The sequence below is a fragment of the Acomys russatus genome, chromosome 16 (assembly GCF_903995435.1).
Source record: "Acomys russatus chromosome 16, mAcoRus1.1, whole genome shotgun sequence".
NCBI classification, from domain to species: Eukaryota; Metazoa; Chordata; class Mammalia; order Rodentia; family Muridae; genus Acomys; species Acomys russatus.
The window spans coordinates 32532542-32546953 of record NC_067152.1 but is presented as its reverse complement, the minus strand read 5'-3'; positions in this window follow the sequence as shown (position 1 = coordinate 32546953).

The window sequence follows — 14412 nt, the reverse complement described above, 5'->3', positions numbered from 1 at the left end:
GCAGTAGGGGCACACTAGTACTTGGGAAGCAGAGGCAGTGGCTTTGAAGCCAGCCTGATCTACAGAGTCCGGGACAGCCAAGGCTACCCAAAGAAACCCTGTCCCTAAAAACCAAAATCAAACAAAAAGTTAATCTCATAATTTTTAGTGTCGTTATACAATTATACAACCATCTCTACAAGTAATTTTTCAACATTTTCATTATCACTAAAAGAAACTCCATGTTCATTATTCGTTTTTCTCACCTCAGCCTCCTGGCAATACTAACTTACTTTAACTTTCTTTTTCTTTTTTGGTTGTTCAAGACAGGCTTTCTCTGTGTAGCCCTGGCTGTCCTGGACTCACTTTGTAGACCAAGCTGGCCTCAAACTCACAGTGATCCACCTGCCTCTGCCTCCCCAGTGCTGGGATTACAGCCATGCCCCACCACGCCCGACGATGGTCCTTTTCATATGTAACAGATCTAATGAGGCAGGACCTTTATCTGGGCCCTGGTGCCAGGAAGTGCAAGTAGAGTATTGACTGGGACGGGCCATGAGATGGCCACTGCAATTCCTGAACCAATATCCCCGAGGCCCTGCTCTCTTCATCTAGAAATGAACCATTTAAGAGGCTGATTCAGAATCTGGTGGATCTCTGTGAGTTCCAGGCCAACCTGATCGAACTTACTTTCTATTTCAGTAGATTTTCCTGTTTTGCACATTTCACATAGATGGAATTATGTATACTGTCTTATAACTGACTTCTTTGATACATCATTCTGGTTTTTTCAAGACTCCTATAAAACACAACCGTAATTCATTCCTTGTAGTTGCAGAATAGTATTTCTGTATGTGGACACAACTACATCTTAGCAGTTGATAGTCATGTGAGTTATTTCTACTTTGGGGCTATTATAGATGCTGCTAAGAACACTTAGATGCTAGCTTCTGAATGGATACATGTTTTCGGTTTTCTTGGTGTACAATTGCTGGATCATGGGAAAGCTATATATTTAACCTTTTGATGAATGGCCAGACTCTTCCCTAAAATCAACCTCTCGAGTTTACATTCTCACCTGCTATGTACATGAGGGCACTTACTGTCTTTTCTTATAGTTTTCTAATGGGCATGTGGTTTTAGTATGCATTTGATATGTTAATTATGTAACATTTGACTATCTGCATAGTACTTTTGAATGGGGGTACTATAATGTGATCATGTAGATAATGCAGGTGGTTTCATTACTATTAATAATTTGCTAGGAATACGTTTCTAGAACTGAAATTTCTGATCGTATGTGTAGGTTTACAGTTAACTTCTGAACCCTTAAGCACCATTGGATGTTTGTTTTGTTAATCTTTATTTTATGTGGGTATTTTACTGCATGTCTGTCTATGTACCACATGCATGCCTGGTGTTTTCAGAGGCCAGCCATATCAGATCCTCCTGGAACTAGAGTTAGAGTTGTGAGCTGCCATGTGGGTTCTGGGAATCAAACCCAAGTCTTTTTTTATTCATCTTCTTTCCTTTTTAATAATAATGTTATTTTTTTTTTTTTAGTTTTATTGAATGTCTATGATTTACACGTCGTGCACCAAAATCCCTTTCCTCCCCCCAGTAAAATAAAACAAACAAACAAAAAAATCTTGTCACAGAAGCTGTAGTGTATCACACAGTATAGCCTTTTGTCCACATATGTTTACTTTCAAATGTTCATTGCTACGAGTCATGGGTCTGATTGGAGTCCTACACTACTGTTACCGGATCCTCAATGGGACTGCTATGGGATAGGAGATTCTTAATCTTTGAATCTGCAGGTCCAGCCCCATCATGTGTTCCAGCAGGTCATACATGGGGTAGATGTTGGGGTGAGGTCCACTCCCTTGTCCTCAGGGCAAATCCCACTCTCTCACTCCCATATCATCAGGGCAGGACCAGCTCTCCTGCTCCCGTGTCTCAGGGCAGGGCTGGCTCGGCTGGATGTTTTTTTAAAAGTGTATAACCAACTTTAAATTTGTTTTGTGACAGTTATTTTAGAGTAAGCTGTTTTCTTTCAGAAGCATGGATTTTTAAGTTGGGTGAAAATGTTTAGTTTATGTTTTCAGGATGAAAATAACCTTGGCAGTATCTCTGACCTCTATGTAACTAAACATTGGTGAGAAGATGCTTTATTCTGGCTTTTAAAATAGCTTCATCACAGCTTCCTTTGCTCTGTAGTGGTTACAGATTAGCTTTTTAGCAGATGCAGCCCCACGAACACTCTAAAATACCTCAGAGTAACCCTGTAACTTTAGTTTTTGAGGGTAGCCTGTGTTTTGTAGATAAAATTCTTTGTATGGTGGGTTATGAGGCCATTTAAAGTTTTGCCTGAAGACTTCATAAAGAGCTAATGTATTAATTGTCCTTTTGGAGGTTCCTATTCTTTTCACGGCTTGTCCTTGCAGCTGTTTTTCTTAGGAAGATTAAAGTACCAATTGATGATAAGCTTATTACCTGGTAGGGTTTTTGGTTTGGGGTTTTGTTTGTTGGGTTTTTTGTTTTTTGTTTTGTTTTGGGGTTTTGTTTGTTTGTTTTGTTTTTTCTCTGTGTATCCTTGACTGTCCTGGACTTGCTTTGTACACCAGGCTGGCCTCGAACTCACAGAGCTCCACCTGCCTCTGCCTCCTGAGTGCTGGGATTAAAAGCGTGTGCCACCACCAGCTGGCTGCTTTTGTTTTTTGAAATAGGGTTTCTCTGTGTAGCCCTGGCTGTCCTGGACTCACTTTGTAGACCAGGCCAGCCTCACTCAAAGAGATCCTACTGCCTCTGCCTCCAGAGTGCTGGGATTACAGGTGTGTACCACCACTCCTGGCTTTGTTTTGTTTCTGAGACACGATTTCTCTATGTAGCACTGGCTGGCCTGGGGCTCAAAGTATAGACTAGGCTGGCCTAATAAAACTTGTGATTTTTGACTTTACCTTCCTAGCTGGCATAACAGGTGTGTGCCAGTATGTCTTGCCAAAATAATTTTAATAGCCCTAAAACAAAAAGGAATCTTTTAAATAAAACATAGATTTACTCTTAAGCCAGTTATCCTTACATAACTTAAAATGTTCCCAGTTCCTTCTGATGGTCACTGAATACAACTTCTACATTAGTCACGCTGCAGTTTGACCACAACTGTTACTACTTAGTTTGATTGCAGTTTATTGCAAACACTTGGATTAGATTTTCACTTGTTTATTTAAATGAAACCCACCCCAGATTATCAGGACTTTTACCACTTAGGGCATTCAAAAGTATAGTTTTTGAAGGGTGTTTCCAAGAAATTTTAGAAGTATTTTGTGCTGCAGTAAATGTGTAGGCTCCTAGGGGCACTGGGATCAGTGTAGTAGATAGCTCCACTCAGCCTCGGCCACTTGATCTAGTTCATCAAGAGTACCGTGCTGGGCTGAAGAGATGGCTCAGAGGTTAAGAGCATTGCATGCTCTTCCAAAGTTCAATTCCCAGCAACCACAGGGTGGCTCACAGACATCTATAATGAGATCTGGTGCCCTCTTCAGGTGTGCAGGTGAACATGCAGGCAGAACACTGTATACACAATAAATAAATAAATCTTTTTTTTTTTTTTTTAAAGTACAATGCTGGTCCCTCAGTGACAATGGGAACGCATTAAAGACTTAAAGAGTAGTTGGGTGAGGTGGCACATGCTTGTAATCCCAGTATTCAGGAAGCAGAGGCAGGTGGATCTCTGCGAGTTCTGAGTCCAGGACAGCCAAGGCTACACAGAGAAACCCTGTCTTGAAAAACAAAAACAAAACAAAACAACAACAAAAAGACTTGGAGAGTGCAGTTTACGTATATGCCGCCTCTATTCCCTCCCAGGTGTGACTCTCCCAAGTTGAAACCCTTACCTTCAAGAAAGACAGGAAGCCAGGGCCAGAGAGGTCTGGTGACCTGTCCTGGGTTATATGTGAGTGACAGGAGGAACTTTGGACCTAATCCTCTTGCTTTTCGCTGGAGGGCTGTCCTCCAGCACTTTGCAGTTCTTCAGGCCTTATGTTAGAACTCATCAGTATAGCTCTCCTAGTTAACCTGAGGAGTGGGCTAAGGAGGGCTGCTGTGAGCTCTGGGTTTGAAGGCCACCTGGTAGGTAGGCTTGCTGGTGAGCCTGAAAGTGCTTACTTAGATGTGTGTACTCCCACCGCACGCTGTAGTGTGGGGCTGCAACTTGGGCTGGAGATGCTGCCTGTTTCATCAGGGAAGCTCTGTCAAGAGGCCACTGAGCCACATATGCAGTTTAAGCGCATGTCTTTGAGGTCTAATAATACCCAAGCAGGTGCATGTTTTTCAGTAACTTCTTGCCTAGTAGTATGTCTGAAATAGCAAAACTGAGAATCCGTGTCTTAGAAGTCCTTGACAAAGTTCTTAACAACCCTGCCAAAGCCTTCACCAGAAGACATGGAGAGACTGTGGAGGCCCCCACCTCCCCCAAGCAGTTCTGGCACCAGAAACCGGCCTGTGATGACAGGAAAAAGAGTGAGGACGTGACCATGGCAGAGACCTTGGACTCCAGAGGAGGGACTCAAATTAGTGCAGGTGAACCTGGAAGGAGTGTGCAATGGAGTGGGAGGCACAGGAAGGGGCCCTGGGCTTGTGTGCAGGAGACATTTTGCTGATTTGTGCTAGAGCCAGAGAAACAACCCTGCCTTGCTTTTTTGTTTTTTATTTTTTGCCTCCTCTATGGAGTTTAGTATGCTGTGTTAGCCATACCCAGTGTCCTGTGGCCACCCAGTGAATACTGATGAATTTCGCCTTGAAGTTCATTAAGAATGATAAAGCAAGAGGCTGTTTTTAAATTTTTATTTATTTATTATGTTTTTGGGGGGTTGGTTTGTTGTTGTTGTTGTTGTTGAGACACGGTTTCTCTGTGTGTGTGTAGCCCTGGCTGTCCTGGAACTCTGAGATAACTTGCCTCTGCTTCCTGAGTGCTGGGATTAAAGGTGTGCACCACCACACCTAGCATGGGCTGCTATTTTAGCATAAAGCAAATAACTTGTGGATTTAAAGGTTGAGATGGAGAAAAATGTCACTTTGGTGCTCTCTGTTCTGTAATCTTTAAAAGAATTTCAATGATAATAATCTATTTTTATTCAATTAGAAGGCCTTTCAGAAATTTGCTATTTTACTACTAAAAAATGACCCTTGGTGCAGGATTGCCGTCTTGTATTAAACATGATTTCCTTAGTTAGTGGGCTAATTTATAATTATAATTCAAAACTATCTTGTTCTCCAGTGGATCATCTCCCCACCCTCATCTCAGATGAGGGGACACTTGTTTGTCTGGATCTCAGGAGCATTTGTCCTGGAAACTGAGTTTCTTCCTACACTTCGAAACACATGGTGCTGTCAGCTCCCCAGATCCTGATATTGTCATTGACCTCTGGCCAAGCCAGAGGAGCTTGTCAACTAATATAAATTCTATTTCTTAAAACTAATCACCCGTGACTCCTGAGGGGCCTTGCAGGTGTGAGAGAAACATCTGCAGAGAATGTCACAGCTGCTCCAAGGATGTGTTACTTGCAGCAGTGCTTTTTAGCCTGGACTTAAATTAGTCATCTGAATCACCAGGGAAGCTTTTAAAGCTCCGCACCCAACTACCACCTCAAATGAAGGAAATCACAATCTCTGGACACACAGCCTGACATCTTTGAAAAAATGTCTTAAGACCCAGGTCACTAACAAATAGCCAGGTAGAAGCTTGTAGGTAACCTCTGTGCCTTCCTATGTCTTGATCCGTACAGAATAAGTACAGTTGCTTGTCTCAGGGATGTCACAGCGTACCCCAGACCAGAAAAGCTGCAGCTCATTTTCTGGAGAGGTTGGGGTTGATAGATTCTGCTAGTGATTGGCAGAACTAGAAATAGAGAACCAAGTACTATTTTTTTTTTCTACTATGTTTCGTTGCTTAACTTTGTGTGTGTTTGTGTGTGAGTATGTGCGGCATGTGCAAGTGTGTGATAATGCACACGGATGCCAAAGGTCAGCTAGCCTTTGGTAAACCAGGGTGGTGTTCCTCAGGTTGGTTTGGAGGTTTTATTTGCTAATTTGATTTTTTTTTGTTTGTTTGTTTGTTTTTCGAGACAGGGTTTCTCTGTATAGCCTTGGCCATCCTGGACTCACTTTGTAGACCAGGCTAGCCTCGAACTCACAGCGATCCGCCTGCCTCGGCCTCTAGAGTGCTGGGATTAAAGGCGTGCACCACCACGCCCAGCTTCTAATTTGATTTTTGAATGTACCCCACATGTATGCAGGAGCCCACAGAGGACAGAAGATGTGTATGAGCTATTTCCTGGAACTAGAGTTACAGATGGTTGTGAGCTGCCATGGGAGCTGGGAACCAAACTAGGGTATTCTGCAAAAGCAGTACGAGATCTTATTCACTGAACCATTTCTCTGGCTCTTTCACTTGGACTTAGGACTATGTTAAGCTGGCTGGCCACTGAGCCCAGAATTGGGATTTTAAGTGCATGCACGATACCAGGCTTTTTACATGGTGCTAGGGTCAAACTCAGGTCCTCATCCTGCAAAGCAAGTACATTACTGACAGAGCTGTCTTCCCAGCCCTTTCTATTCAATATTTTCATTCATTCATTCATTTCTTTCTTTCTATATATATATCTTCACTGAATTGCTCTGGCTGTCCTGGAACTTGCTCTGTAGACAGGTTGGCCTCAATCTCAGAGATCCACCTGCGTCAGTCTCCCAAGTGCTGGGATCAAAGGTCCCCTCCCCCAGACTTTGTTATGCTGGGCATGATGGTGCATGCCTTTAATCTCAACACTTGGGAGGCAGGCATATCTCTGTGAGTTCGAGGTCAGCCTGGTCTACAAAGAGAGTTCCAGGACAGCCAGAGCTATTACACGGAGAAAGACAAGACAACAAAAAAGAACCGTAGATACTTATTCTTTGAGTACTAACTATTGAAATTGCTCTTATCAGCATCAGCATATCTGATAGCTGGCCTTATATTCAAATGTACTTAATAATTGTAAGAGGTTTATTAGAAGGTTCCCAACAGTTACTTTTACTTTCTTTGTTTATTAAGAGACTTGGGAATCAAAACAACACAGATTTCAAGGCTCCCTTTCCAATTTCCGACAAGTAAAACATCTTTGTGATTTTAAAGGGTGCAAGTAGGAACTTCATAGCAAGAATGAAGTCCTGAGCGAAGTGGATGAGAGACGTTTATGGAGGAAGTAAGTTGGACCTTTAAAGTACAAGAGTAAAACATGTGCTTTCCTGGAAGTTAGTATGTGAAGGACATAGCTGTGTCCTGTGTTTAGTGTGCTGCTGCTCACAGTGGCCACAGGAGGGAACCAACTTAAGTGTTCATCTGTAGATGAGCAGTTAAGGAAAATGTAGCATAAATACACAATAGAATATTGTCCAGTCGTGAGAAAAAATGAAATCTTGTCCCTTGTGACAAAATGAATAGAACTAGAAGACAAAATGTTAAGTGAAATAAACTAGACAGAGAGACAGATAGATACATGATCTTATTCACACACACAAGCTAAAGAGATTGATCTCATAGAAACAGATAATAGAATAGTAGTTATGAAAGCAGGCATGCTGGCACATTCCTGTAATCCTAGAGTTTGGGAGGCTTGAGACAGCCTGGGCTACATAGCTTAAGAACCTTCTCAGAGGCCAGGCGTGGTGGCGCATGCCTTTAATCCCAACACTTAGGAGATAGAAGCAGGGTGGATCGATGTGAGTTTGAGGCCAACTTGGTCTACAAAGGGAGTTCAGGACAACCAAGGCTACACAGAGAAACCCTGTCCGCCCCCCCCCCCCCCCAAAAAAAAAGGACTGGCAGAAGATAGAGTGGGTAGGTAATTAAAATATAATTACTGGTGAGATGGCTTACTCAGTAAAGGCACTGACTACCAAGCCTAGTGACTTGAATTTTATCCCTAGAACCCACATGTTGGGAGGACAGAATTCTTCCATATTATCCTCTGACTTCCACCCATTTGCCCTGGCACATGCCCCTCTTCATTTATAGATAGATATAATGGTTAATTTATTATAGATTCCAAAATAATTGGAAAAGATTTTGAATGTTTCTTTTTGTTTGTTTGATGGTTTGTTTGTTTTTTGAGATAGAGTTTCTTTGTGTAGCCTTGACTGTCTTGGAACTAGCTCTGTAGACCAGGCTGGCCTCAAACTCACAGAGATCTACCTGCCTCTGCCTTTGAGTGCTGAAATCAAAGGTGTGTACCACCAAGCCCAGATAGCTGAATGCTTCTATGTAAAAATTTATGCCTTTATTTTTTTATTATTGTATGAATGTTTTGTGTGTGTGCGCATGCGCATGCATGTGTGTACACCAGTCTCTATAGAAGTCAGAAGAAGTAGGGTCCTCTGCAAGAGGAGGCAATGCTCTTAACCTTGAGCCATTTCTCCAGCAACGGATTTTGAATGTTTGTAACACAAAGAAATGATGCATGAGATGATGGATATGCCAATTTCTCTGACTTGATTGTTGCATATTGTATAGGTCTAAAAAATCCATATTGGCTATACATAAATACATATGTATACTATTCTATTTGTTTAAAACATTGTTCAGGGGTCAACAAGATGTCTCAGTGAATAAAGGAACTTGTTATAAATCATGTCTACTTGAATTGGTTCTGTGGAGCCAGTATGGTAGAGAAAACAGACTCCTGAAAGCTGACCTTTCCTCAAAAATTGATCTAAATATATGAGCGCGCGCGCACACACACACACACACACACACACACACACACACACACACACACACACTAAATAAATGCTAACTCTTTTTAAATAAGAGGAGAATGTAGAGCAGAGCAGGAGAGTAGGGACCTGGTGAGTCAATGGGGGGTGTCTATCAAGTAACGCTCAAATGTCCTGGAGGACTCTGGAAGCGTGGGACTTTTCCTTATCACTGCTCCTAGCATGTGCTCTGATGAGCATCACATCACTTACTGTAGGGTCAACATAACATGCGGGTCTATGCTCCAGCTTGTTTCTTGTCTTCTGGAGGAGTGGTGGCGACAAGTTTCAGATATGTTTGAAAATCCTGAACAAATTCAAATGTTTCTGTTGTTGGCTTGTTTTGTTTTGTCTTATTTTGGTTTTTTGAGACCGGGTTTCTCTGTGAAGCCTTGGCTGTCCTGGAACTCCTCATAGAGATCCGCCTGCCTCTGCCTCAGTGCTGAGATTAAAGGTGTGTGCCACCACTGCTTGCCCTGTTGTTGATTTTTAATGGTAATGAGAAAAAAGTTTAAATCAGGGAAATTCCCCAGAAGTTTCTTGATTCCTGTGATGACTGTTTCTAAATGTGCATGTGTGTATGTGTCTTACATTAACCAAAACTAAAACTTCTTCCCATTATTGAAGCGTCTGTAACGTCAATCACCAAAGAAGTTAAAATAGTATAAGAAAGTTGCAAAACCAGATTTGAAGTCTCTTATCTCATAGGTGCTTATTCTTTGCCTTGCTTAATCCAGCAATCCTTCCCTATATTTCTGTTGGAGTTCATTTTCCAGTTGTCATGGTCTGGTTTGCAAAAAGAAAACAGGATTCTTTTTTGTTTTGTTTTGTTTTGTTTTGTTTTTTTAACACAGTGTGATTAAGACATTTATCTAAGCCTAATGTGGTACTGCACACCTTTAATTCCAGCACTCAGGGAGACTGAGCTGGGGGATCTTTGTGAGTTCCAGGCCAGCCTGGTCTACAAAGGGAGCCCAGGACAGCTAAGGCTACACAGAGAAACCCTGTCACAAAAAACCAAAGCGGAGAAGGGAGTCCAAACACTTATCTAGAGCTTTGCTGCTTAACTAACAGAGAATCAAACCACAGTTTTTCTAAGACCAGCCCTATTCCTGCTCTGAGGGCTGAGTGCTGGTAATCTCAGAAATTTCTAGAATTCTTAGTACTGGTAAAGCTCAGGTTCTTATCTGATCTGTGCTTGGAGAGAAGGAGGGCTCTCCCTTTAGGGTTAGATGCAGATGCTTTAAGAGTCTGTAGCCTAGCCGGGCGGTGACACACACCTTAGTCCCAGCACTCGGGAGGCAGAGGCAGGCCTATCTGAGTTTGAGGCCAGCCTGGTCTACAAAGCGAGTCCATGACAGCCAAGGAATTTTATTACTTGTTTTAACTTTTAAGTTTTTCTTTGTTATTTCTTTCCTTGCCCTAAACCTAAAAGTGAATTAGATAATTACTAATACTCAGTGCTGCAATATTTTAAGATAAATGGAGACACTAGGGTGTGGCAGGTCAGGATTGGAAATGACTGTGTTTAAAGGCATAAAGATTTCTACAGCTTCTGTGTGGATTTTGGGCATGGTTTGTGGGCTAGAAGAACATGTACAGTAAATCCTGAGGGAGTGAAGTCCTGGTAAGTTGTGGGTACTCACACTCCAGCTGGCCCACTCTTCTTACCCAATAGAGCTGACAGGTGATACTTGGAGAATTGAAATGCCCTGCCCAAAGCCCAGACTGCAACACACACGTGCATCCCACATTACCTTATTCTGCTTCATTCAGCCACTGCCTCCCCTCCCCCCCAAACTTATTAAGCATGTGCCAGGTTCATAAGGCTATCCCTAAACCTTAGTGGGTTTGTTGTTGTTGTTTGTTCGTTTGTTCTTTTGAGACAGGGTTTCTCTGTGTAGCCTTGGCTATCCTAGATTTGCTTTGTAGACCAGACTGGCCTTGAACTCATAGAGATCCACTTGCATCTGCCTCCCTGAGTGTTCGGATTACAGGTGTGTGCCACTATGCCTGCCCTTTTTTGTTTTTGTTTGTGTTTTGTTAATAAGATAGGTCTCACTAAACCAGGCAGTGGTGGCGTATACCTGCAATCCCAGCACTTAGGAGGCAGAGGCAGATGGACCTCTCTGAGTTTGACTCTAGCCTGGTCTACAGAGTGAATTTTAGGACAGCCAAGGCTACACAGAGAAACCCAGTCTAAAAAATGAACAAACAAACAAAAAACCAACCAAACAAAAAAACCCAAAACCCATCAACAACAAAAAAGACAGGTCTCACTCTGTACCCTTGGCTGACCTAAATCTACTGTGTAGACCAAGCTGGCCCCAAACTCACAGCTATGCCTATCTTCATCTCATGAGTGCTGGGATTAAAGATGTGTACCACCATACCCAACAACTTTGGGTTTGTTGTTTTGCTTTTTTTTAAACTTTGATTTTTTTTTGAGAGGATTAGTCACAAATTAGGCACAGGAGTGTGAGGACTTAGTCCAGGAAGGTAGAGAGCTTCTGAAGATAGGAACTGCTCGGGGCAGGGGCTGGGCATTTTGCCAAGTCAACTGTCGGGAGGCACTATTGTGGACAAGCTTCTTCCTTGTCCTACATGACTCCTCTACTAGGTGCTCAGCTCCTTGAAGACAGGAACTTTGCAAGCTTCTGGGGTCCTACATAACAAGCCCATTTCTGGACATGTGTAGGGTCCCCAGAGTGGGGTTGAAATAGGTGAACTAGCAAAAGAAACGGAAGAGCCAGCCAACAGGAAGCCAAATGAGGCAGGGAGTGCCTGGAAGATTGATAAACCTACAAGTCCTTGCCAGCCTCCTTGAGTAATGGAGGCCATGATTCAGTGCTTATCTTGGTCTGTGGGGTTCTGGATCTCCCTCTATTGTAGTAAGAGTCACCCTAAAATGGGCGCAGGTACCGTAGAGCCAGACAAGGCGATTCAGAAGAAAGGAGCGTGCTTAATGGTCATTCTGATCACATGTGATGTGGCTAGCTACAGAAGACTCCTAGATGTGTGGCCTTAGAAAGCAGACCTTGAGCAGAGGCAGGCGGATCACTGTGAGGTCGAGGCCAGCTTGGTCTACAAAGCCAGTCCAGGACAGCCAAGGCTACACGGAGAAACACTGTGAAAAAACAAAAACAAAAAAACCAACCAACCAACCAAAAAACAAAACAAAAAGAAAGCAGACCCTGAGTTAGGGTCCACCAGAAGGCCCCTTTAAGCTCTCCCATGAAGTTTTTCTATATTGCTCTCATAGTCTATAAACCAGCTAAGCAGCATTAATGTAGTCTTAGTAGAAATCAAACCATGAGGGAGGACTCTCACTATATGCCCACAGATCATCTGTGTTTGGTGTGTGGAGTACTTCATCCTTCAGAATGGAGTTTTCCTTCAAGGTCTGTTTTGCAGTGTTAAAGCAGTATATGGTCCTCTGCTTCTGTGCGTATACATAGATTAAATAACAAACTAGACATGTCAAAGTGATTCTGGCCTTCGTGGCCCACTCTGTAAGTGCATGTTCTAGTGTCTGCTGTCTTCCTTAGCCTTTACCTGTGCCCATTCCCTGTGTGCTTTGTCTTTCCAGCCACACTGGTTCTAGAGGTCCTTAAACCCAGCAAATTACCTTTAGTGTCATGGCCTGTGCACAGATTTTGTCCCACTGCCTAGCTAGTTCTTCCTTTGCTTCCTGTGGATATTAACTCAAAAAAAACCTTAGACACAAAATCTCCACCCTTGCTGGGCTTGGCACACATCTGTAATCCCAGCACTTAGGAGGCAGAGACAGGTCTATCTCTGTGAGTTCAGGACAGCCTGGTCTACAAAGCAAGTCCAGGATAACCAAGACTACACAGAGAGATCCTGTTTTGAAAAACCAGAAAGAATAAGAAAAAGAAAAAGAAAAAAAAAAAAAAAAAAGGAAAGAAAAAAAGAAAATGATATGGCCAGGCAATGATGGCACTCAGGAGGCAGAAGCAGGAGGATCTCTGAGTTCGAGGCCAGCCTGGCCTACACAGTGAGTCCAAGACAGTCAAGGGCACTCAGAGAAACCCTGTCTTCAAAACAAACAAAAAAGAAAAAAGAAAAAGTGGTATGTTGTATAAGATGTTTCTAACTTGATAGGCCATGACCATATGGTGGGGGATGAGGTCCCCTTCTGTCACAGACTTAGGGGAGGGGAATAGGGTGAAAGAGGGAGGAAGGGGGGAATGGGAAGATACAAGTGAGGGGATAACAATTGAGATGTAATCTGAATAAATTGATTTAAAAAATAATTACCATCTAAAAAAAAAAAGATGTTTCTAGGTGGTTGAAATACATCCCAGGATGTAAAATGGAGTGGTGTCTGGTGAGAATCTTTTCACTGCTTAAACTCTTCCTTAAATACACCACAAAATAAACACAGTTTTCTTCCTTTCCTCTTCCCAGCTTCTCTCTGACAGCGCCATCTATTATACTGTGTTATCTGTCCATGAGAGATGGGAGTAACCACCGTTTGAGACAGAGTGGATAATCAGGTTTTTTTAGTTTTATTTGCTTTCTGATGATATCCTTGGTTGCCATCAGTATCCTTTGTTAAGTGTTCTTCATTAGATTTATATAACTCTTGCTTTGAAATTTTTCATTTTTTATTTTGTTACTATTAATTAAATTAATTTTTGAGACAGAAATTTCAGGTGTATCCCAGGCTGTTCTCAAACTCCACGTATAGTTAAGGATGACCTTGAACCCCTGAACCTCCTGCATTCACTTTCCAAGTGCTAGGACTCTGAGAGCGTGGTGCTGACCCAGCCTGGGTCCTCATGCATGTTAGGTAAGCACTGTATGACCGAGATACATCCTCAGCCACCTTGAAATTCTTAGTGTTTGTCTTCCTTTCTCAGCATTTGGAGAGGTGGTGATATGTCTCAGTTTTCAAGAGGGGAAAATAAAACAACGAAACTGGGAAGCATAGTGTCTTGCCTCACTGCACTTACTCACGGACCCAGGATGACCTCCACAGTACACAGCCTGACCAGGATGGTGATATCAGGAAGAGCTTCCTGGGAGAGTTGGGCCTGTGCACAGGAGAATGTGTACTGTAAAATGTCCCCTCCTCCATCCATGCACTGGACAGCCATTTCCCTTTTTCAGGGCTGGGTTCTGCTCCTTAGGCTTCTTTTTGAACCTAGAGGCTTGCTGTCTCCCTGTGAGGACGCCCTTCCTGCTTGGTTTCCTGCCCATCTCTTGATAAGCTAGAGAAGGCAGTGGTGCTCCCTGTGAGCTGGTTCCTCTGCCTTGCTTTTTTCCCCTCATTTCTCCATTTAAAAGCCATAGTTTTCCAAGCAGTTTTTATGCTTACCTGTCTTTGTCCAAATATATGAGAAACCTATGTTGAAATTAGAGAATCTGATGGCATAATTTGTGTTGTGACAGAGAGGGGGGGTATTTGCATGTGTGTGTGCTCATCTGTGTATGCACACTTGCCTGTGCATGTATGTGTGGAAGCCAGATGTCAACATCCAGTGTCTTCCTTTATTCTCCAGCATACTTTCTGAGATGGGTCTCTCACTAAATCTGGAACTCACTGGTTTGGCCAGATTGAATGGACAGCGAGCCCTTGGGATGCACATGTCTCTGCCCACTAGCCCTGAAGTGGAT